This window comes from Ceratotherium simum, chromosome 10, assembly GCF_057802395.1.
Source record: "Ceratotherium simum simum isolate JZ-2026a chromosome 10, ASM5780239v1, whole genome shotgun sequence".
Taxonomy (NCBI): domain Eukaryota; kingdom Metazoa; phylum Chordata; class Mammalia; order Perissodactyla; family Rhinocerotidae; genus Ceratotherium; species Ceratotherium simum.
Genome location: NC_141909.1, coordinates 20,950,397 through 20,977,244, shown reverse-complemented (window position 1 = coordinate 20,977,244; position 26,848 = coordinate 20,950,397). Strand labels below are relative to the sequence as shown.

General features: G+C 34.7%; 1 long non-coding RNA gene across 2 annotated transcripts in view; it reads left to right on the top strand.

Moving 5' to 3' along the window:
* LOC147916071 (uncharacterized) overlaps window positions 1–26,646 on the top strand; it is a 38,989-nt gene extending 12,343 nt beyond the window's left edge. The window contains exons 1-3 of one of the 2 annotated variants that reach the window (XR_015553392.1): window positions 16,996–17,107; window positions 19,172–19,248; window positions 26,280–26,646. This is a non-coding gene — a long non-coding RNA (uncharacterized LOC147916071). Of the gene's footprint in view, window positions 1–16,995; window positions 17,108–19,171; window positions 19,249–26,279 lie in introns of those variants that run through there. The other variant, XR_015553391.1, reaches the window with a different exon arrangement.
* The last annotated feature ends 202 nt before the right edge of the window (window positions 26,647–26,848 follow it).

Here is a 26,848-nt window from a genome sequence, read left to right as displayed (position 1 = left end):
AGCTAGAGATTAACATTTGGGAGTCACTAATGTAGATACACTATTAAAGCCATGGAAGTGTATGAAATTACCCAAGAAGTGAGTGCAAATACAAAGGATGTAATGACTGGGTCTTAGGCTATGGCAAAATATGCACTTTAGGAAGGGAGGAAGAATCCAGCAATGAAGACTAAACAAGAGTGGCTATAGTGATTGTGTTTTGTAAAACCAGGGATATGTGTTCTGTAAGCTCAGTGCTGAAAGTATTTCATAAAGTAGAGAGTGATCCATTCCATTAAAGACTGGTGAGAGATTAAGTTGTATAATGACTAAAAATTAATGTTTGAAATTTAAAAAGTAAGGTCAGCATAAGAGAAAAAATGAACACTTAATGAGAGTAGGTTAAGAAAGGATTGTGCATGATTAAGTATAGACAGTGATTATAGACTTTTTTTTGCTATGAAGACAGGTAGAGACATTGGACAGAAAGTGGATTATGACACAGATTAAGTTAATTTTTTATTTTGTCTCTTTTTAAGATAGTATATAATCTAGTATGTTTGTATGCTAATGGCAATTGTTGAACAAATAGAAAATATTGTAATACATAAAAGGAAGAAATAACTACATGATCACTGTTCTTATTGTTTGGAACTGAATAGAATCCAACGTACCTTAGAAGGGTTGGCTTCAGCCAGAGACACTGACAGGTCATCCTCTTTATAGAGTATATATATACATATCTCAGAATGTATGGACACAGATGGATAAAAATGCAGGTAGCCTCATAGATTTAGAAAAATGGTGATGATGATGATGATGATAGTAAAGTACTACCCCATTTCTACTTTTGCGGTGAAATAAGAAGGAAGGTAATCCCTGAAAGTGATGAAAGTAGAGTTTTATGGTGGTACAAGGAGTTAGAGTTATTTTAGTTGAGTAAGAGAGTAGGAGAGTGAATATGATCATAATTTGAAAAAAAAGACAAGTCTACATGGTTAAACTTCCCCAGCCATTTTTAGCTATTTGTAGGTGGAAATTTAGGTATAATCATGGCTGGGGGCTTTACCAGGTGAGCATGTGGAAGGCAATAATGACAAATGAGTTTCCAATTATGTACTGGAGTGATTATATAGTAACGGATTTGGGAATCTAATGGATAAGGATGATAAAGACAGAAGCCAGGCCATGGGGGGTGGAAAGTCAATTGAAAGGATGTCCAAGTGGGGTCAAGAAATTTTTGGAAAAGAGTTAATAGTGGTAGAAACCTGGAGTTCAGAGAATAAAATGATTATAACCTAAATATCAGTAACAATGCAATAATTGGTGTCAACAAATTATACAATTTGTTGGCTGATGTTTATTGAAGGAATAGATTATTAGGGTAAGGAGGTCAAGGAATTAACCACTCAGGGTATTAGGTAAACTGACTGTGTGGATGCTGAAGTTACAAAGTTACAAAGCAGCTGTTGGGGAAGAGGGAGAATCCCCCTCCACCCTTTCCCTTAAGGTTACTATGGCTGGCCAAATAATTAAAAGACAGGTTAGTAGGAGAAAATAATACCAAGTTTAATAACATGTATACATGGGAGAAACCAGGGAAACCGAGGTTCTCAACAAATTGGCAGAGATTCTCATCTTAAATACTATCTTCAGCTAAAGACAAAGGAGGACGTTGGGGATGGGGGCAGTCATTCATTGGAAATTACCAGAAAAGCACGGTAAACAAGAGTAAGGTTATTATACAGATTCAAGGCCTCACCTTCCACATTGATAAATGTTTAGAGATGAGGTCATCCCCCCTTTTCCCAGTACAGAGAGGGAGATACCTTTACACGTGGAGATTTCCCTTATAAATGTAAATGTTTGTCTGGCAACTGTTATCAGGGCCACCTAGAGAATGTGGCCAGGGAGAGACAGAATTTTTGATATGAGGGGTTTGGTGCCTTTCCTATTGTTACATTTATTTTACATTATATTACAGCCATCATATGATAGTGGCTCCTTCCTGAAACAGGTCTATGTTAAATTCTTCAGGCAGTTTGGGGGAGGTCAAATGTCCATCAGAGAAAATAATCAAGGTAAAGAAATATATTTCAGGGTGGCTAATTTTGATCTCCCAGACAGCATAGAATGTTCCATTTTTTAGGAAAATTCCACATGTTTATGGAGAAAGACCTAATCTAAGTTTCTATAAAGCATTCTCATTTTCTTATACTGCTTTATTTTCCCTATTTACTAAATAATTTGTGTTTGTATAAGGCTTGATAATTTCCAAAAAAATTTTAAATACATTCATTTATTCAATTTTTTACAACAAACCTACTTAGTAAATAGAGAACTAACATGATGATTTTAGAGAAAAGGAAATCAAGACTCAGTATTTGACTCTATCTTAATTTAAATGCAGTTTGTTTGTTCTTAATCTTTGTGGGATACCTATTTCTTAAAATACTATGGCTTAATATTCCCCTGGCATTAAGGTGCTATCTTTCACTTAGCAAAACATGTTATCTTGAAAGTCAAAGACTTTTCCAACATGGTGCTAATTAAATTTATCTAATTAAATCTTCTCTAAACCCTGGACTCAAATTCCTGCTGTCTTCTTAACACCTCCACTTGCATATATTTCAAATCTCAAACAGTAGATGCCCAAAATGCAAATATTTGCTCACCTCCCACTCATTTCTTTTCCCATTTTAATAAGTGCCTCCTAATTTACCCTTTTGTTCAAGGTATAAATCCAGGAATCATCTTTCATTTCTCCATTTCCTTAACTTTTCACTTCAAGGCTTGATTCAAAATATATCTAAAGTTAGTTAAATCTATCTTCATTGCTACTGTTCTAAACTAGGCCCACATAACATATATCCTGGATTTTTACAACAGCTTATAACTAGTCTCCCTGATTCCTACTCTAATCCATTTACCACTCAGAAGTCTGAATAAGCTTCTTAAATGTAAATTGAATTACACACCTCCCACACTTACACATAGGAAAAAAAATCAAACTCTTTGCCTTGGCCCTCATGTCTTGCATAATGTGGCACCATTTCTATGAACTTTGCTCGCAAAATTGTCCCTTGTTCATCAGCCTACACCTGGGTAAGATTTAAATTACTTGTTCAAACTTGTCTTGGTCTGTGCCATCTTAAGACTTCTTACATTTTATTCTCTCTACCTAAAATTCTTTCTTACCTTTATGTTATTTGAATCAATTTTTGTCATCTTTGATGTCAGCTCTTAAATATCATCCTTTTAGAAAGGCCTTTAACACTCTAACAAATTCTTGTCAGCATTGCTCTCTATCACAAACATAAAAACTCAATAATAACAGAAAAATCTACAAAGAATAAAGGAAAATTTATCCACAAGGCCACTACTCAGATAAATATTATTTGTGAATATCACTTCTATGCATACAGATATTTAAGAGGAGAAGTACAGAAAATATACACAAATTTAATAGGCATATAATATTATGCTGTGTGGACATATTGTCTGCTATTTACACAAGGCTACATTTTACAACCTACAATTTTCTTTTCAAAATATTTATATATTCTTAATTGCAGAGATAAAAATAAAAACTCACAAAAGTAAATTTATAGAAATAAGAAACCTTAAAAGCAAATTTCTATTTCAAAAGGTGCAAGCATCTCATCTCTAAATTTCTTTTAAAAATGTTTGCAACAATTTATAATATTATAAGCTATTTTTTAAAGTTCTCTGATGGTTAATTTTATGTGTCAACTTGACTGATTAAAAGATGCCGAGATGGCTGGTAGAACATTATTTCTGGGTATGGCTGTGAGGTTCTTTCTGCAAGAGATTATCATTTGAATTGGTCGAGTGAGTAAAGAAGATAACTCTCACTGATGCTGATGCCAGTGGGCATCATCCAATCCATTGAGAGCCTGAGTAGAATAAAAAAGCAGAGGAAGTACAAATTTAATCTCTGTTGAGCTGGGACATCCATCTTCTCCTGCCCTCAGACATCAGTGCCCATGGTTCTCAGGCCTTTGGACATGAACTTAATTACACCAATGGTTTTCCTCATTCTTTAGCTTGCAGACAGCAGATTGTGGGACTTCTCAGCCTCCATAACCGCATGAACCAATTCTATATATATATATGGAGATATACCGGTGATATATTGGATATCTATTTCTTTTTCAGTGATTTACTTTTGCCACCACCACTCTTCTTACTCTTGTGTACTTTGAAGCATTCATTGTAATGAACTCAAATCTCAAATTTGGGGGCCTTTAAAAATCATCCTGTAAAAGAATCTCCCACAAGCATTTCCTCCTCTATATATGAGAAAATCATCGCTCAGGGCTGTATATAAGCATTCTGAAGAAAGAGGATAAGGCATATCACTTCCAAGGGCTGAACATTGCATTAACAGAGAGGTCTACTATTTAAAGTGTTTTTATTTAATTGAAACCAGATGTTCTCTTTCACTGATGCCAGTTTTGCTCTTTGGAATGTCACACGATAAATCTAAACTTCTTTTCTTTGGGGAGCACTTTAATTATTTGAAGACATAGCATGTCTCTGTTTGCATAAGTCTTCTCTTCTCCCTATTATACACCATCATAACTTTCAACTCTTGCTCATATATCTTGTTTTACAGACTTCTCATTATTCTGATTTCTCCTCTAACATTCCAAATTTGAAAATTAATTGCTGTTACATCTAAAGTAAGTTTGAAATAGTAAAAGATATGATAAAATTATGACAGCCTTTAGAAATTCTGCTATAATTTTGGTTGTTCAAAACACATGACATTTATTTTGGGTGGGAACGGTATAAACACATTCGTCAGCTATACATTCAATAAGAAAGAAAAATTCCAAACTTCCCCCAAACAGGAGAATTCTGTAATAAACAATGAGATGGAAAAGTGAAAAAGCACACCTATCAAGTGTAAAGAAATTTTTTTCTGGGTACTTAATGTTTTCTAAAAGTAGGGGTAGAGTATGCATAATGCTTAACAGCAGGGGAATTTGACAAAGAAAAAAACCTATGTTTCAGTAACATAAAAGATTCCAATTGGAGAAATTTACTTATTTTTTTCTCTAAGTCATAACTTTTCATGGACAAAATGGAGACAATAATAGAATCTAACCAGTAAGATTGTTGTGAGTTTGAGGTAACTATGTTAGCCCACTGTTTTGCACAGAGTAAGCAGTAACTATTGAGTATTTTTTAAAATTTTAATGTATTTTATGTAGCTATAATACCACAGTATTCAATACTTATGTAAAATGTTTTAGAATTATAGAATTTCACAAAATTATAGTTTATAAAAATTAGAAATAAAATTTCAGCAACCCATATAATTAAAATAATAACTCACGTATAGATCTGATTCGTATGCATGCATTTCAGAATAAATGTGCTATACTGACACTGAAATTCTTTTCTAGGAACTATGGGTAATAGTATGGGCTTGTGTTGAGTTTCAACACTTGTTAAAAACACGTATTGTGAAATAAATATTTATTTATATATGCTATGTGGAAGAAATGTGCCAAGCACTGAGGCTGCAATAGTGAACTAGATAGACGTTATCTTTGTGAAAATTGAGTCTCCCATTCTAACTATTTCCTTACTCTGGAATATTCAATTAGCATGTCATCTATCTTTCTTAACTTAATTTTAATATTTTTAATCTGTTTTTTTCTTTCTGTACCTCATTCTGCTTCATTCTTCATTATGTGCTTAGTTCTATATTCCAATTTAGTTACTCTCTTTTCGTTTATATATATTCACATTTCTAGAATTCTGTTTGGATCTTTTTAAAAATTCACTTGTCCTTTTCTCCCTTTGTCCTACTCTTGTCCTATATTTTTTATTCATTCTTTATCCATTGAACACTGAAAGCAAGTTTTAGTTAAATTTCTATTAGGTTACTTCATAAATTCTGATGTATGCCCCAAAACAATGGCATAAGCATAACATCTATTTAATTCTAGTTGAATAAAGATACTCAAGTATGAAAACAATTCATAACTGCCACCACAATAGGTAATTGCTATCTAATACTCTCAAGATTCTATGGCACTATAACTATGCCCTTAGGTTCAAGCACCCTTAATCGGTTTGGCACTGTGCACCATGTATACATGTGTCCCCTCCTCATTCCCAGGATCCTTGCAGTTAGACCAGGAAGTGGTAAATCTCAACAATGGTCCCCGTAGTGGTTAATTTTATGTGTCAACTTAACTGGCCACAGGGTGCCCAGATTAAACATTATATCTGGGTGTGGCTGTGACAGTGTTTCTGGATGAGATTAGCATTTGAATGGGTGGACATAGTAGACTGCCCTCCCCAACAGTAGGTGGGCATCATCCAATCCATTGAGGTCCTGAATAGAACAAAAAGCTCAGGAGGGAGCCCTTTTTTGCCTGCCTCACTGTTGAGCTGGAAAATCTTATTTTATCTTCTCCCATCATTGAACTGGCATTTACACCATTGGCTCCTCTGGTTCTCAGGCCTTTGGACCAGAGTGAATTACACCATCAGGTTCACTGGGTCTCCAGCTTGCAGAAGGCAGATGGTGGGCCTTTTCAGCTGCCATATTGTGTAAGCCAATTCCTAGTAATAAATTCTGTTTCTCTGCTAGGGAATAGAAACACAACTCATTTTTGTGTGTTTTCTCTTGTACTCTGCAACTTTAATTCATTTATTAGCTCTAGAGCTTTCTTGTGGATTCTTTTCCATTTTCTATTTATAGGATCTTGCCATTTGTGAATAGAGATTTTTTTTATTTCTTCCTATATAATTTGTTTACACTTTATTTCTCTTTCTTGTCTAATTGCTCTGGCTAGAACTTCTAGTGCAATGTTGAATAGCAGGTGTTGAAGAGGACATCCTTGTCATGTTCCTGACCTCAGGGAGAAATTTCTCAGTCTCACCATTGAGAATGATGCTAGCTGTAGATTTTCCCTTCTTTGGGGGCCCAGGGCAGGCCATTCCAAAATATCCAACAATAGCATATTGATTATTTTGAATTAAAGTTACTTGAGAAACAAAAAGGTCATTCTAATCCTCCTGTGTCTGATCCCCATCAAAGCAGGAAATAAATCTCCCATGTGAAATGTGCTTTTCCTGTAGCCTTCTCACCAGAGCTAAGGAATTCAGGGCCGAGAAGCCTGCACTAACAAACCTTGCTAATTTACTACCTCAGGCCTGAATGCTGTTTAAATTCCTCACTGATTACATACTCCAAACCTAAGCTCCTTTGTCCTGTCAATTCTTCACAAATTTACTGTTTCTTTGTGCAAAAGATGCAGATATTGCCTGCTTTGTTCACTCTCTGAGCATCATTTCTTTATGGTCTCCAATACATATGTATTAAACTGTGTTTTTCTCCTGTTAATCTGGTCTTTTGTCAATTTTACTGTTAGTTTACCCATAAGAACACAAGAAAGGAAGAAATGAGATTTTCTCCAGCCACATCACTCTTATTACTAGGTTTCTGAATGTTTTTATTGTGAAACATTGTTGGATTTTTTTTCAAATGACTTCTGCATCAGTTGAAATGATAATTTTTTCCTCTTTATTCTATTAATGTAGTACATTACATTGTATTGATTTTCTTAAATTGACTTGCCCTTGCATTCTTGGGATAAATTCCCAAGAACATGGTCATGGTGTATAATCCTTTTTATATCCTATTGGATTTGGTTTGCCAGTATTTTGCTGAGGATTTTTGACTCTATATTTCTAAGGTATAAAGTTCTATACATTTCTTTTCTTGTATAATGCTGACCTTATAGAATGATTTATGAAGTGTTCCCTTCTCTTTTAGTTTTTCGAAAAAGGTTGAGAAGCATTGCTGTTAATATTTCTTTACTTGCTTGATAGAATTCACCAGTGAAGCCATGATGGTAAGGGAGTTTTCTTTGTTGGGAATTTTTAGTTAGTGATTCAATCTCTTTCCTTGTTATAGGTCTGTTGAAATTTTGTATTTCTTCTTGAGCCAATTTGAGTAATTTGTGTGTTTTTCAAAATTTTTCCACTACATCTGGTGTATCCAATGTGTTGGCAAACACATTTTCTATGAGATACCTTTTAATATTGTCCATAAACTTATTCTCAGTTCTGTTTTTGTCATTCTTTTGTTCCTTTCTATGCTTCAGTTCAAACAATTCTTATTGACCCACGTTTGACTTCACTGATCTTATGTTCTATATTCTGCTGAACTCTATTAAGTCCCAACAATGATTTTTTGGTGTCAAATATTTAATTTTTCAGTTATAGAATGCTCCTTTGGTCCTTTTTTAGAGATTGTATTTTTTTGATGAAATTTAACTTTTTGTCCACTCAGTCTATCTAATAGTCACTTAATGTTTTTTTTTCTTTTGACTAATTCCAATAACTTGGCTATCATTTCAGCCTACTTGTGTTGTCGTATTTGTTTTGCTTGATTCTGAATCTCATTTATCTTCTTCTCTGTATGTTAGCCTTTCTATATAAAAGAATCTTGGAACTGAATTTATGTTATTTCTTTCCACAGAGAGGTCAACCTGCTGCTTCTATTAGGAAAATAGAGTAAGATGGCTGAATACTTTGATCTATTTGGAATTGAGCTAGGTCAGGGCTGGGTTGTATATTTAGTTGACAGAAGTTCACTAGTGGTTTTAAATATCTTGATGACAGAAGTGTTGGATAATTGTCTCTCCAGCTCAGTCCCCCAAGTGTCTCCTGAGCACTCTGCAATATCCCCAAGGGTGAAAACGTCAGATGGGGAAACCAGTCATGTGTTCTAATCTGGTCACAAGGCCATTAAAAACTTCCCTGATTTTACTTCCCCTAGAAGAGTCTTTTTATAGGTGGCAAGCTTGATCTTCCAATAGTGCTCCAAATCAGATATGCCCACAAGGAAGAAAACAGCCACTGCTCTTAATGCGAGCAATGGTCTAATGCAACTTTCTAAATCCTAAATAGAAGCAGAATTCCTCTTCACTTTCTTGATGCCCATAGTTTTCATATTTTAACATCTCTGACAATGGAATACCTCTTAAATCCATGGCATTGCACAACTGCTGTTGGTTGTCAGAATATAATTTTATTTTATCTATGCATGTGTGTGATATACGAACTTGGTCACAGCTTTTCATATTTTTGATATTTCAATTGAATTATGTGCACTGTTGTTATATACCTGTTGCATTTAATTGCTTTTCCAATGTCTTTTAAAGGATGACACTATAAATTAGATTGAAATACTAAGTCATTTTAATGAAGAAAGTCATTAACACAGAATAGTAGGCAACAACTTGATATTAATGAAACCAATAACCATTGCAGGAATGATAGTTAGTTACAATTTAATAATTTCTTTCAACGAAAGAACCGAGTGCTCAATGGAAACCAAGGAAAATGCCTGCAAGCAGATGAAACATTGTTATGTTTTGTTATTGAGATACATGCAAAAATATGGCCTATTATAAACTGAGCAAAGAAACTTAAAGACAGGAGAATTAGGCAAATCCCACAGAAGAGATGAAAGACATTTTAAAGTAATGAGAGGCTGGTAGCGCATTGCTGAGGAACATCTTTAAAACGAGAATATCAATTTGTCAGAGATTTCCTGTGCCTTAAGCAGAAGGGGCTTCAATTTTAGATATATGGGAATCTATTGAGAAAAAAATGAAAAAGTGATTTTAGAAATAAGGAAATACTAGCATCCATATTTATATACTAGGGGTTCTGTGTCTTGGAAAAGCATTCTGGGGAAAAAAAGACTTGAAGCAATATTTTAAGAAAAATAGATGAAGTACTATTTTAAGAAATGTTACATCACCAACAATTTTTGGATTGTGCCAGAAAGGATTGTTCCAACAATCCTTTGATGGCATGAACGATTACATTATGTGGAAAAAAAATGTTGCTGATGACAATAAGAAATAATTTAGAAAAGTCAAACTCAATTGAAAAAGTTTAAAGACTTCTTTCCTTTTTATATATGCACAAGAGTTATGTGTTAAAAAACTATCTAAATACATCTAAACAACTCTTTTAATAAGTATAAAATAAAAATTGTAGATCATAAAGAACAGTGTTAAAGTTTAATTTACAGACATTTTCTTTCTTGGAGTATAAAATAATTTTACCTCTATACACATAGCATCTTGGAGTTAATTAAATACTATATTAACTAACATGTTAATTACCTAAAGAAGATTTTCTCAGCATCCTTGATAATGTGAAATTTTTAAGTATTGCATAATAATATGCACTTACCCTTCATATTACTTTTTGCAATTACATTTCCTATTTTAAGCCATATTTTCTGTTGATGTCCATCTCAACTAAAAAAGTATAAGCTCTGTGAGTGTGGAAACTGGATAATATTGTTTTCACCATATTGTCTCTAGAATTTAGCATCATCCTGGCACTTTGCATTTGCTATGTAAATATTTAGTGAATGAATGTAAACATTTTGGGGATTGGAAGATGATGGAAGACAACTCGGAGAGAAGCGTGAGTAAAGATACATATTTTGGGGATAAAATGTTGATTAACGGACATTGAGAAGCTATAGAGCACAGAGCCTCTAAAATACATTGTTGACATGATGAGTAGAAGCTAAAATTTGGGGAATGTGTAGAAAACAAGGTCTTAAACATATTTAATTTGTCAATTAAGAAAACAAATGTACATTTCCTAAAAAAATGCATATATGATATTTATATTATTTTATGCCCCTGCCTTTTCAAAAAAATATTATTAGTAAATTAAAATCATTAATCTCCACTCACATAACTATAAAACTTCCTTAATTATTATTGCTTCAAAATTCCTCAATAGTTTCCCAATATTTTAGAGGTTGCATGATTCCATGGGATAGCTCGAGAAGAGGAAGAGTTTGTTTTAGCTTCTGAAACAGAGGTTCTTATATTGCTTGAATCTAATTCTTACTATTCTTAAATGATGAATGGCGTTAAATTTAATTTTACACAAAATAATGATACATTTATGTATCTGAATAGGCTCATGTTTCATTCGTTCAGTAGGCTTTTTTAATGCCTATATCAAGCGCAGTAGCAGGAGCTGGTAATACGGTGGAAAATCATGAAAACAGTGTCTTGTTTCATGGCAATCTCATATCCTGGGAGATAAGTAAGAAAAAATCAATAATGTAATAGAAGTCATAATAAGTTTTATTAATGAAAGTAACCAAGTATGTGAGAAAGATAACTGGTGTGTGAGAGTGTCTACTTTACCTAAAACTTATGCCAGGATAGGTCTCCCAATGAAATTTTATATTTTAGCTGACATATAAAGGATACCAGTAAAAAGCTATAGAAAGAGCCAGGTAGGGAGATATTTCCAGCAAAGGAGGACACACATGGGCAAATATCCTAATATGAGAAAAACCTAATATGTTCAAAGTACTGAAAGAAGATCTAGCTAGAGAATAGTAAGCTGCAGGGAGTATCACAAAATTAGTTTGGGTTGGGGGGAAGAAAGATAAAACAGAGAGAATCCGATGATAACAAAGACATCATAATGAATTTTTTTTCAATGTTCAATAGCACTTCAACTTTCACTTAATAGCAAAAAGTCAGAGAAGACTAAAATCTCCACCATTGAAGTGGATTCAAATAGATAAAACTTTAAATACAAAAAACAGCTTCCAAGGCAACCTGGACTTTAGGGGCCAGATGCCAATGAGAACAGAAGCTCATTGAGCAGAGTGCAATTTTCTGCACACCGCTCTTCCTCTTGGGCATTTGCTGTTTCTTCCATGGAGAGAAAGACTGATGAGAATCTGGACAGATAAAGGCTTCTGAGAGACAGAAGCCGGTATAGTTTAGGCAATTCGAGAGGAGATAAAAGTTTCAGTTTAGAGATGTCAAGGCAGCCAGGTCTTGAGTGACCAAGATAGGGGAGGTAACGGGACGCAGAGAAGTAAGCCTGTCATTCAGTATCAATATTCCCCTTCAAAGATTTAGCTGATTAAGTTGCAAAGGCAAAAAGTTTAAAGAGTCTAGCGTAGTTAGGATAGTTAGGATTTTGCTATTGTGAACATGGAAGTAGTAGTTTGATTTCTAAGAAGTATTTGCACATTTACTAGTTGATACATCACGTGGTTGTATATTTATTCACAAAACATCACTCTCTCACATCTTCTATGTCTTTCCTTAAGTGTAACTTGCCTGACCACTCTATTCAAGATGACAACACTCCCTTTCCCTTCGTGTTTTCTTCTCTTAACAGCAATTAGCATTATCTAATACACTATCTATTTCACATATTTTGTGTATTATTTCTTTCCATCCACTACAGAGATTTGCTAGGTTGCATAGTGCCCCCCAAATTCATGTCCTTCCTGGAACGTTTGAATGTGACCTTATTTGGAAATAGGGTCATTACAGATGTAATTAGTTAAGGTTAGGTTGTACTGGTATAGCGTGGATCATTAATCCAATATCCTTATAAGACGAGGAGAAAAGGCACAGGTAGAATGCCCAGTGCAGATGGAGACAGAGATTGGAGTTAACATTACCATAAACCAAGGAATGCTAAGAATTGCCAGCAACCACTGGAAGCTAGGAGAGAGGCATGGGACATACTATCCCTCTGAGACCCCAAGAAGGAATCGACCCTGCCAACACCTTGATTTCAGACTTCTGTCTTCCAGAACTGTGAAAGAATAAATTTCTGTTGTTTTAAGCCACCCAAATGGTAGTACTTTCTTATAGCAGTCCTAAGAAACTATTAGGAGAGTATAAGGTCCTTGAGGGCAAAGATTTTTGTCTTTTTCTCACTGCTGAAACAGAACCTTCTGGTTACAAAGATTTTATTACCGTTTTTACAAAGCTTCCACTTCTTGAGATAGTGTACCATGTGTTTATTGGTATAATATTTTTAATTCTCATAGACACCTACGAGCTATTTTCAGATGAGGAAAGTATTTTTGTTTGTTATGTTGTTAAGTCACATTTTAATGTTGATCTAGAATTCAAATTAGAGTTTATATTTTTTCAAAGCCTTTGGTTTTAAACAATGCTACGTTGCAATATTCAAGTTTCCTTTCTCTTCCTTCCTCCTCATGCTCTCTATCTTCCTCATCTTCCCTTTCCTTCCTTTCCCTTTTCCTTCTCTTTCTTCTTCACTCTCTACTTCTGTCTCAGTCCTTTCTTTTTAACAAGACTAAAAAAGAAGGAATTTACTTCTGCAATTATTAATGAACTACAATCGCTTTAGCATTGTTGATGAGCTGCAGTAGCAATTTTTTTGTACTTAGTCAAAAAATATGTTAAATTCCCCTTCATTTTTGTCAAATGGCTTTTACCAATGACTTGCTGCATAATGAAAGATCCAGTACTTTAAATTAAATAATTCCATTCATCACCATCTCAATTATGTTTTCAAATAATGTACTATCAATTCTTATAAATTTGTTATTTGACTAAATGTTAGTGTTTATGTATTCATTATATGACTATGCCATAGGTTATATTTTGAAATTCCTATATATCCTTCCTAGAATCAAAATACAAATTTTATGAAGCCCAATATTTAATTTACTCATTTTATTAATACCCTCTTCTCTTAAAGAATGTAAATGTCTTGTTAGATGAATGAATATATATTTTTTCAGAAGTGTTAGTCAATGATAAAATCATTATCAGGTTTAAGTAGACTACATTTTATTTTTACTTAGCAGCATTCGGTATAATTTATCACATTTCTATTGTGTCATGGTCAACACATATTCAAACTTCAACAAGCAAATTTATCTTCAAATACACCCTAAAATTAAAGGAGAGGCAATTTGCCAAATATCTAAACTGGCCAAGAGTGCACATTTAGCATAGTTCTATTTTATCTGGCTAAGCTCGCTACCACCCAATATTAGAAGCAAGTGCCTAGGCATTATGTACCTTTAATTCATTTTTGGGGTATTGTATTAGTTGCAGTGAAGCTGTTCTGTGAGATAAAGTTTGGACATCCTGGCTTATAATGCGCCCTACCTGATTTTTGTATTACCTTTTATGCCTACAGAGATTTGCATTCGTTATTATCATAGAATGCCTACAGATTACCTTTGAATATCTAACAGTGACGTGTGCTTTTGATACATTATGGGTGTGAGATTTAATAGTCTAGGGAAGCTTAGATTGTATTAAACTTTTATTAACTGAGGATTTTCTCTATATAATTGAATAACTCACAGCTCTGACAGCTAACATCACTTAACAAAGATTAAATCTTCACATTCAGTTAAAAATAACTTGCATATTTTAAGTTAAAAAATAAATAAGTGGAAATAAACTTTCAATAAACATCATTTAATATTTGTTATTTGGAGTTATATTTACTTATATCATTAATGACCTAAATGATCCTTCATCAGCATTACTTTTAAGTATTTGTTCTTTGAAAATAGTTTTGTATTATAAATTCTGATGCACCATAAGCCACACAAATTTATTGTTATTTTATATTAAAACATTTTTGAAATATTTTTTATTCAGGAGGAAATGATATTTGCATATTTCAATGCAAATCATATTAACATATTTTTAAGAGTTCTAATTCTTTGCTATTATCTTTTAAATAAAGTCAAACATTGCCTTACCATGCTCATTTGAAATTACTTCCCTCAGTGCATTTTATACTACTTACATTCTAAATTATATGTGGATGAAACCAGGAAAGCCTTTGAAAAAGCTTATTGTGTTTAAAGGACTGATTAATTTCTGAAATTTCATATTAAGATACATTTTTAATACAAGATACCAGACTTCTTTATTAATTACCAATTGCCTTTTAGGAATGAGATGGTATAATCTGATACATAGTTCAAGTCGAGAATTATGTATATCCATGCATATCATCCATATATGAAATGATGAAATAATAAGATTAAAACTGCTTTTATAATGATTTTTAATTGACTGAATTTTCTTTACATGAGATGAGATCCCTCATTTTTTTCTTCCTCTTTCTCACCGTCCTCTTAATGTTCATGTTTCTCTTTTTTTCTTATCCTTTGTTTCAATCTTTTAGCGCTTAACAATTAGCCAATATTAGCACAGGTATTGATGTCAAACAGTCCTGAGCCCCAGTCTTTTCTCCACTAAATTTATCTGTGTAAACTTGGAAAAGTGATTTTTTCTCTGTAGAATTTAACGTTCTATAAAATAGGAATAATTATAGATTCTAACTCAAGGTTGCTGGGACTAATATATTAAAAATATAGACAGGGTATATATTTCACACACACACGTAACATTACTATATTAACATACATTTGATACATTATATATTAAAACATTAGGGATCTGGGGCTAGCCCAGTGGCACAGCAGTTAAGTTCGTGGGTTTTGCTTCAGCAGCCTAGAATTCTCCAGTTCAGATCCTGGGCTTGGAACTGCTCACCGCTCATCAAGCCAAGCTGAGGCGGCATCCCACATAGAAGAACTAGAAGGACCTACAACTAGGATATACAACTATATACTGGGAGCTTTGGGGACAAAAAAGAAGAAAAAAGGAAGATTGGCAACAGATATTAGCTCAGGGCCAATCTTCCTCAAAAAAAAAAAAAAACAATAAGGACCTGTTATGTGCTAACTAGGTCCTCAATACAATTTATCTAATATTGACAATAGTGCCGATGAGAGTAATCATTTTATAGTATCTTCTATGAGGCAATAACTTGACATATACTACCCAGCTCAATCTTAGTGTTACCCTTTAGAGGTATTTGTTATTATGACCATTTCACAGATGAAGCTCAGAGAGATAAAGTGAGTACCTCATGTTACACAGCTATTAAATGACAAAGCTGATTTTGAAACCTATACTATATTTAAAATATCATGCAAGTAAAAAAAATACCATTTCCACATGGAGAAATAGTTTTAACTATTTGAAGTTAAATGGCAGTTTGAGTCAGAAGAAAAAATTATACATATAGATATATACACATAATCTTCAAAGAATATGTGCTGAGACGCTATTGGGAATGAGCCATGTCGTGAGTTCTAAGTGTCACAGAGAAATACAAAGACAATCAGGTTGTTTGCTGCTGTACTGTGGTGGCTTGGTGGAGCCGTAGAAGCAGTAACTAGAAAGAGACTCACTTCCAGTGGTGGTGTGGGCACCATAGACAGACTCAGGTAAATAACATCCACACACAGGGCATTGTGTTTATAAATGGGCTAGTGGCAGTTGAAGCCAGAAGGGAATTGGAGTTGAAGAAATTAGAAGGATCAAACGAGAGATGGTGTTCCCTGAAAGGTGAGTCGTGCAGTGATGGGAATCCCAGGGTCATTTTAGAATCAGAAATCTAAGACGGCTATGCTTTTGGAGTTTAGAAAAGTCTATCAGATACTAGCAGGGGTTTTATTACATGGTGGAGGACACACTCATGGTATTCTCCCTCAAAAAGAGGGAGAATACCACGAATAAAGGAGGTACTAGAAATAAACAATAGAGCACTTCACTGGCATGAAGAAGGGAGCATGAACATGGGCAAATGAGGCCTAAATACACTGACAGTATTGGAGCATAAGATTGACATCATATAGATTGAGCAGACATGGAGCTGGCTCAAGTTCCTTGGTTTACCCATTCCTGAGCCAGTGTTTGGCCTGAAATCTGAGCCTGCCTAAGGAGCTACTCTTCCTTGTACTCATATAATATTAACTAATTAGAGGACATAATATTCATTATTTTTTCATTCATTTATTCATTTGTTTATTTATAAAATATGTTTTGGGCAACTTCTTCTAGCCAGGCATTGATTTACGCAGTAGGAGCCTATAAATGAATGAAATGCAATATTTGCTTTTAAGACGCTTACCATTTAATGAGGTATTCAGAGAGGTAAACAGACCATTACAAGATAGTGTGATGTATTTAAATACAAGTTCAAGGAAAACACAGAGGAAAGGGTACTTAATCCAATCTTTAGGGTGGCAAAGTTATTTGGGGAAGACAAGACCTGACCTAAGTCTTGAAAGTAAATTATCAATTTTCTATTTGAAAGGACTGGAGAATGCAACTTTGAAAAGACCTAAAAATCGGAGAGAACATACTCACTTGGGAAGTCTGAGTATGCAGTAAGACTGGATAACAATCTACTAATGATAAAAGTAAGAGGATTGGTAAAATGTGAGGCCAAAAATTATCAGGAATCAAAAAATGCCATATTTAGCATACAAATTAGTTTTCAGTCTATCTAAAGGCAAGGGGAGATATATAAGATATGGATTTTAGAAAGTCTGCTGTGAATGTAATGTGAAAGATAAACTGAAGAGGGGGAAGATTGAGAATAGAGAAAAAGAGTATATAGTTATAGTCTAAAATGGCATTTAGAACAGATGACAGACAGGTAGATAGACAGCTAGATATTAGGTGAATAGATTAGATAGATGATAGATAGATGATAGATAGATAGATAGATAGATAGAAAGATAGATAGATAGATAGATAATTGATAGATAGGTAAAAAGATGCTGTCTGTACCAGGCATCATCCCTCTGCAACTAGAAAACAAGGTCCCATTTCTCTTCACAACCAAGATATAAATACCTGAGCCTCAGACGGCCTACTTGTCAAAAATAATCCCACCAACAATTTTCACCACAGCAATCTGTGAGAGTTTTCAATGTTCTCTTGCATGTGTTCAGAAAAAAATCTTTCAGGTTCTTCCCAGGCTTTCTCATTTTCCACAAACTTGATGTTTGTGTTGTTAGCCAACAACCTAGTCACATCAACTCTCTTTCTGTAACTGCTGCTTCTGTTTCTCCACCTGAACCCAGAGGGGCCGCTGCTCTCCTCTATACTCCTCAACACAATCGTGAACTCTCTCCTAATCTCTAAACCACAAACTGATACCTGGACACCACTTTGCATGTGTATTTTCTGACAGTCCAATGATAATGAAGCAGAGTGCAACAAGGAGCAGTGGTTCTCTGACGTTAGCATGCACAAGAATCACCCGGAGAGCTTGTTAAAACAAAGATGCCTGGACCCCACTCCCAGCAATTTCGATTCAATAGGGCTAGGGGGAACCCCAACATATTACATTTCTAATAAGCTCCCAGATAATGATGATAATTTTAGTCTACAGACCCTACTCCTCATAGCCAGGATCTGCAGAACTATGCTGAGCCATAACCTCATGTCTCTTATAAGAACATCTTGTTTTCCCTCATTTTTATCTGCCATTTAATTGTACAGAAGTTGCTGACCCCACTTCTAAACTTAACTGATCCTCTCTATTCTTGGGAATCCTAGGAAAAAAGAGACCAATCCTTGGTCCTGAGAGTCCTCCTCCCATTTCATGCAAAGAATATATCCCTAATTCCTCGTATATTGCCCAAGATTATTATTTTCTAAAGATTAATTCTAATAGAATGTTCAGTTTCTTTCAGGAAAACTCCTTCCTCTAAAAGATGTGGTCTGTTACTGTAGGCAAGTAGGATAGCCACAGATATTTTGTCATTAGTACAATTTTTACTCCATTTATTTAAGTATTTGTTAATACTTGTATAGGATTTACTATGTACTTCTAAACACTATATAAAGATTAATTCATTTAATCTGCATAAACTATTTATAAATTATATAATGCTATTAACCCCCTGTACAAATACGGAATATTTGGGGGGGGGGTGGAGTCATAACAAGAGGAGGCAGGGGCATAGTCTCTGACTCAAGGGGAATACAGAGAGCAATATTTACCAAGGATCTCCAGTTGAGATTTCTGTGTCAGCATCACCAGGCGAAGTCTGGAGATGGGAGTCCAAATGAAAATAGGGCAAACAAAGAAGGGAAAACCAAGGAATGCAAGCAAAGCTACTGGGAATTGAAGGCAGAGCAGGAACATGGAGGGTCCGGGCAGAAAATGAGGAAGGCACCCAGAGGAATTCCCTGACTTCTGTTTGGAATCGTCCTCTACGTTATGTGTGGGCTGCAGTTTAGGGTATTGTAATTTTATTTTGTTTGGTTTAGCGTCTGAGTGTGAAGATAGGAAAGTAAGACTCAAGTTGTTACAGGAAAACCAAAGAATACTAGTTGTTTCTTTCTCCACTACGCCTATATCACTGGCATGTTTGTATTTCCCATCTATGGACTGCATGCTGCACTTTAGGCGTACTGCCTTTGTTTTTCATATCTAGGTCCTAAACTGCTCAACTGGATTTTATCTCCAGATTTCATCATCAACCATTGTCATCTGGCCCTCTCCTGAACAGAGATCGCCATTTATTCTGAGTCTGCCCTTGGCTTGGTGAGTTATTCTCATTTCTTAACCTTTCTCTTATCATTCTTGGCACTGAATTATAACAAATATTTTTAAGATAGATAAGAAAAACGTATGGATGATAGATCCAGTACAACTCCGACACTAAAGATTTGAAGCACAGGAAACTCAAATCAGCTCTTGCCCCCCATGTCTGACCAGGAAAACAAAGAATACTGAGTGGACAGAGTGTCATATTTAACAGTTGAGATGGAAATATCTTTATATAGCATTTCCTCCCATCATTCATCATGCTTTTTCCGTATCTATGCCTATATTCTAGTTTTATCTCCAAATTCCTACTATTGTATCCTAACCACAAATTGTTCTACCCTTATTACATGCCTCATCTATTAGATCTATGGCCACTCAGTAACATTTTATATAATTTTACTGCAATGTACATGAGTTTTGGCATCAAGATCTGATTTTTAAATCCTGGTTCCTTCACAGGATTTGCCTAACCTGTCCTTTCCATCCTCAATTTACTCATTTATAAAATGAGATGTGGGGTAATCTGACTTAGGTCACTGTGGATCTTTTAGGATAGTGTGCATAAAGCCATTTATAAAAGGGATGGACATAAAAGGAAAGATCATTGGCTACATGCATTTCTCTTCCTTTCTATTTTATATGCAAATGTGATGCATGGAGTTATGACAGCTATCTCGTGATGTGTGGTGTCAAGTCTGAGCACAATGACTAAGGATGGCAGTGCTGTAGATAGAAATAGCCTAGTCCTTGACGACATCATTGAACTTTTGAATGAATCCTAGGCCAATCCATCTTAAAAGATTTTTTAGGGGTCTGCCTGGCAGTGCAGCGGTTAAGTGCGTGGGTTCTGCTGCAGTGGCCCGGGGTTCGCAAATTCGAATCCTGGGCGCGCTCCAACACTCTACTTGTCAAGCCATGCTGTGGTGGCATCCCATATAAAGTAGAGGAAGATGGGCACAGAAGTTAGCTCAGGGCTGATCTTCCTCACAAAATAATAATAATAATAATAATAATAATAAAGTTTTTTTATATACCCAACAAATGTCTTTCTGATGTTGTAAGCCACTACTAGTTGGGTTTTTGTTACTTACAGTCTAAAGAATTTTTATCTGATAAAGTTGAAACTAGAGCTTGTCACTTGGCAAGATGTTACAGATCTGAATATGCAGTGAAAAGCACAGAGAGGATACGCAGTGACTGTGGTAGTGTTCTTGTCTGCAGCGTAACTATCTTCAATACTTACCTAATTCACAGGGCTGTTGAAGGTTTGTTAGTCAGCAATGACTCTTTAATGAGTATGGGATTTGTGACAGGGAATCAGAACCTTAGAAGACCATGCAAAGTGCTGAGAGGCAACGGTCAGGGAGAATCACAACTGGCTGTCAGGAAATCAGAAAGAGATCAAATCACACTATTTTTGCATTTATTAGTAGCAACAGACATGAAATCCTTCTTTCCTCATTAAAAAGAAAATCATCTCTATCATTTCTATTAGCTCACCCAGCTAGTAGATTAATCTTTTTCATTGCCTGTTTCGGTAGGAGGATTCCCAAAGTAGCAAACAGCAATTTCAAATTTCAGTCCAAAGGAATTATTATTGTGACTCCTTAAGGAAATAGTCAATTTAAGGAAACTAAAATTAAAAACCAGCAAAACTAGGTTGTAGGGCAGAAAGGAACAATGTTAGCCTAAAAATTGAAAGGAGCCACTCCTCTTTCCTTTCCTCGATTCCTTTACCTGTGTTTTCTGGCTGTGGAGAAAGAGCCCTACATATTGGACACAGGTTCCGAGCATACAGAGCTTGAGTTCAACCCCATAGTAAACCAGCACAATATCTCATGGGACTGTGAGACAGTAAGGGTCCCCAGATTATGACAAATTGCCGAGGGAGTTGATGTTGCCTTAGGTACCAGGGGCTACATTAATTTGTTACAGTAAGGAAACTAATTGATTAACTTTATTATAATCCATACTCCACGATTCATCTGTCATATAAGTAGGTCAAATGAGTGAGTCAAAAGAGGACATGAGATGAATCCCCATAAGTGCATCTTTGTTGTAAACATTTTTACTAGAAATATAACACAAATACTACCTACAGAACAATGCATCCGTATAGTCAAGACCCAGAGCAAAAATGGAGGACGTATGAACAAAACACTCCATATGTCTTCTATGTGCCCCCCAAAAGTCACCAACATTCTGATTTTTATGGAAATAAATTCCTTGCTTTTATTGAGAATTTTACTTCCTAAAAATGTATCTCTAAGGAATTACATTTCAGTTTTTTCTTATTCTAAAAATTTTACTGAAACATTTTCTGTTGGTTAGTGTTTGTATGAAATATCTTTTTCCATTTTTAGTTTCAACCTGTGTGTATCCTTATGTATGAGGTGTGCATATAGTTGAAAATGTATTTCCAGTCTGAAAATGTCTCTTTACAGAGCATTTAAGACAGCTTTTTTTTTTAAAGTACTGATGTACAAGCATCCATCACTATCTGAACACATCAGCTACTTACTTTAGATAATAAGTGATGAGAGTTCAGATAATGAAGATGCAGCCAACAAGAAATATCTCAAAAGTTCACCTATTTTTTATCCTGAGGTTTCATAGCAAGACTTTCAATACCAAGGGTTCAGATGATGAAAATAACATTTATTTTGTTTCAACTTACTTTTTACTAAGCAATTTCTTCTTGTCTTAGTTTTATATTTCTATATCCTTTGTGCTTTTTTTTGGAGTGAGTGTTTTTTGTTATTGTAGAGCTGATTATGGTGTTAGCTCTAGATTTTTTGTCGATGGTCTTTATCAGGTTGGGGGATTTTCCTTCTATTTTTAGGTTTCTGAGAATTATTTTTTTTTTTTTAAACATGAATGGGTTTTGAATTTTGTCAAATATTTTGTCTCTGCAACATCATATTTTTTTCCTCTTTTATTTACTAAGTGATACATTACATTGATTGATTTTCAAATGCTAAAATACAATCTTTGCATCCCAAGGATAAACCCTACTTAGTAAAGTTGCATTATCCTTTCTATATACAGCTGGAATCAACGTGTCATATTTTGCCATTTTTGTGTCATTTTAGGGTTATGTTGGCCTAATAACAAGTTTAGAAGTGCTCCTTCTTCCTCTATTTTTCTGAAAAAATTTATGCAATATTATTTCTTTTTTCAATGTTTGATAGAATGCACCAGTGAAGCAATATGTGAACCTGGAGTTTTCTTTGAGAAGTTGTTTTTAACGGTTAATTCAATTCTTCAATCAATATAGGGCTATTCAGATTTTCTAATTTTCCTGGTGTCAGTTTTGGTAAATTGTCTTTTCTTACTTCTTTGATCAGTCTAGCTAAAAATTTGTCAATTTAATTGCTCTTTTCAAAAACTAACTTTTCGTTGCTTGTGTTTTTTTTTATCATTATTACTTTCATTTGTCTGCTTTCTAATTCATTAAGTTCTGCTCCTATCACAATTATTGCATGCCTTGTACTAAATTTGATTTAATATGCTCATCTTTGTCTAGCTTCTTAAAGAACCCTGGGTCATTATTTTTAAATATTTCTTCTTTTCTATTATAAGCATTTAAAGCTATAAATTTATTTTAAGCATTTCTGTAGCTGCATTCCACAGATTTTGATAGGTTTTACTTTTATTAACTTTTTAAAATATTTTCTAATTTCCTCTGTAGTTTCCTTCTTAATCCATAGGTTACTTAGGATTTCATTGTTTAATTTCTAATTACTTTAGGATTTTCTAGATACCATTTGTCCATTTCTAATGCAATTCCAATGGGGTCAGGGTATACACTCTTTTATATTCTCAAACTTGGAGGTGCATTAGGCTTTGTTTTATGACCCATCATATGGTTTATCTAGTGTACTTGAAATTTAGCACAAGGTACTTGAAAATTATGTGCATTTTGTTATTGTTGAGTGTGGTGTTTTATAAATGCCAAATGGGCCAATCTGGATGATGGCCCTATTCATGTCTTCCATATCTTGCTGATTTTCTGTCTACTTGTTCTATTAACTGTTGTGATGAGAGTGGTGATATCTCCAAATGTAATTGTGGGTTTATCTAGTGTCCCTTAGTTCTGTTTTTGCTTCATATATTTTGGAGTTATATCCATGATCATATCTGTATCATTTATTACTATAACTTTTTATTATAGTTTTAATGATTATTCCAGTGCAGTAGAATACTGGCCTCTCAATGATGCCCATGCCCTAATCCCCAGAACCTATGAATGTGTTAATTTACTTGGCAAATGGGATTTTGCTGATGTGGTTAAGCTAAGGACCTAGAGATGGGGAAATTAGCCTGGATTATCCAGGTGGGCCCCATCTAATCACATAAGGCCTTAGTATCCAGAAAGTTTCCAGCTGGGTCAAAGAGAGAACTATAGGAATGGAAGCGGGGTTAGAGAGATGCAGCTTGAGAAACACTCAACTTGCCTCTGCTGGCTTTGAGGATGCAGGAAGGGCCCACGAGTCAAGGAATGTGGTGGATCTAGAAACTGTGAGCCACCCTCAGGTGACAGTCAGGCAGAAAAAAAAACATTCGTTCTTTAACCACAAGTAACTTAATTCTGCCAACAACCTGAATGAGCAGGAAGGGGATTCTCCAGAGAGGAACGCAGCCCTGCTGACACCTTGATTTTAGTCCAATGATGCCTGTCACAGCCTTCTGCCTCACAGAAGTGTAAGATAATAAATGTGTGATGTTTTAAGTCCCTAAATTTGTAATTTGTTATGGACACAATCGAAAACCAATACATTTAGAATTTACAACATGCCTTTTTATCTTATCACAATCTACCTTCAAAAGATAGTATAGCACTTTGTATATACAACAAGACCCTCCAGTTCTTCTGTGCTTTGTCCTATTTTTGTCATATATTTTACTTCATTATGTTTTAAACCTACTATACATTTTACTGTTTTATTTTTGTTCAATTTTTTCTCACTTTTACTTACTTTTGATATTTTCCTATGTCTTGTTCAAATTCACTGTTCTTTTATATTTCTGAGTTTATTTAACATATTCTTAAGCCCTTGCAGTGAGTTTATAATTTCAGGTATTTTGGGGTTTTGTAATTTTAGAATTCCCACTTGGTTTTTTTGAAATATAATTTTCACTTTTCTTTTACATTCTTTCTTTCACTTTTGCCTTTATATTATTGAGTATATTTAGCATAGGTGTTAGAATAGCTGAAAGTCCTGGTCTTTAATTCTATTGTTTCTAACATTGCTTAGTTTTTTCCTATTGAGTCATTTTTTTCCTGTTTACTGTCATAATTTCTGGCATCTTTGTGTTGACAATAATTTATGGTTGGATGTTGGACATTATGCACATTATGCTGTTGAATGTCTGGATCTTATTGTCTTTGTTAAGGAGTGTTTAGTTTTGTTCCAGAAAGTAACCAAGACCCTGTGGATCAGCTTGACACTTTTGTAGCATATTTTGAAACTTTGTTCATGCACGTCTTGAGCATCCTTTAAGCCTAGATTGGCACTACCCCTAAAGCATAGCCTTTCTGTAGGTTTTGCTGAATGCTTACTTTGTTCAACAATGTCTCTCCTATGTGGCGTTTTGGACCTGTTGGCCCTATGTGAGCTCTGTGGATTTTCAGCTCTCTACTGCCCAGTATTTGTTCCTTCCCCAGTAGTTGTTTTTACCTGGTCTCATGGAGTTTCACCCAGAGTGTGTTCAGTTTAATATTTGGCCAGAAGTCAAAGGAACCCACACGCAGATTTCTGGAGCCCCTTTCCTACACAGTTCCCTCTTCTCTCATACCCTGCCACACAAATTCTGGTCACATCAGTACCCCAAAAGTCAAATCTTTGTCTCCTCGGCTCAAGGAAACCAGGTGTTTCTTGTGTCTTGGTGTTCTCTTTGTGCTTCCCCTCTTTGCATTGCTGTCAGAAAGTGCTTCTTGTAAGAAAATTGAGGCATGATGGATCTCGCATTGCCTGTTTCCCTTCTCTTAGAGATCGTAGTTTTCTGCTTCTTGTATTCAGATTTGAAAAGTTATTCCATATAATTTTCAAGATTTTAAATTATTTATAGCAATTTATCCAGACATGATTAGAAATTAAAATCACCACACACAGAACACTATGAGAAATAAGCTTATTTTCATTATATAGTCAACATTTACTTAGATTTACCCACATTGTTAAATATTTCATTGCTCTTTATCATTTCCTGCATCTCTAACATTCCATCTTGGATCCTTTTTCCTTCTGCTTGAAGAACACCCTTTAGTGTTTCCTTTACTATGCTTCTGCTGGTGACAAAATCTCTCAACTTTTGTTATCCTGAAAATGTCTTTATTTCATTTTTATTCTTGAATGAACCCTTTCATATAAAAGGAATAATGAGGCTATGAGTTAAAGGAATGGTTATTTTTCAAGTGTCAGGATTAAACAGGAATTTAGTTCTACTGGTACGATTGCCTTCCAGGTGGATGACATAAAAGATAGTTTTAGGGCAATCTGTGATTGAGTTAGTCTCTAACTATGACTTCATCAAAGATTTTGAAGCTTTATATTTTTATTTTCCTCCTGAGAGCAGCCAGTTCATCCACAATCCTTATCAATATTTATTTCTACCATAACAGTATAGTAAAACAGCCATTTGGTCTCGTGCCATGCAACTAAGTTGAGCAATTTTTATTTTTAAATTTTAGTTATTTTCCAATGAAATTTTGAAACACATAGAATTTGAAATTTGAGTACAATGAATAACCATGTATTCCAAAACTAGATTCAACAGATTTTAACAATTTGTGCTCTCTTTTTGTATAATTATATATTAATAAATTATATATATTTAATAAATCAACTATATGTAATTATATATTTATGTTATTTTATTTTATTGTTGTTGCTCTACCATATGAAAATAATGATTTAGACATTATGGTAGTTTATTGTTAGATAGAGTCTTTGAAGATGTAATTAGTTAAGGATCAAAATATAACTAGTTAAGAATTTCAAGATTAAATCATTCTGGATTAGGGTGGGCCTTAAATCGAACGACTGGCATCATAAGAAGAGGAGAGGACACAAAGAAGAATGCCATGTGAAGACAGAGGCAGAAATTGAAAATGATATAGCTACAACCAGAGGAATATCAAGGATTGCTGAGAGTCATCTATAGCTAGGAAGAGGCAATGAGGGATTCTTCCCTAGAGCCTTCAGAAGAAGCATGGCCCGAATGGACACCTTGATTTTGGACTTCCAGCCTCCAGAACTGTGAGAGAATAAGTTTCTGCTGTTTTAAGTCACCAAGTTTGTGGTAATTTATTATGGAAGCCCTAGGAAACCAATACAGTCCTCTAGCTCAGTAAGGCATGTGATGCTGATGATATGTGGATCACAGATGAACCACTGTTATCAGAGGTTCGGGGATTCGATCGGAGACGTAAAAGACACTTTCCACTCCAAACAAATGGGCTGAAGGTATATTTTATTATATAGAGGATAGTAAAGGTGACAGTCTGCAAACAGATCAAATAGGTCAAATATTAAGAGGAAAAAACATCAGCCCGACTGGAAAGGGAAAACACCCACATCGGCTGAAGAGA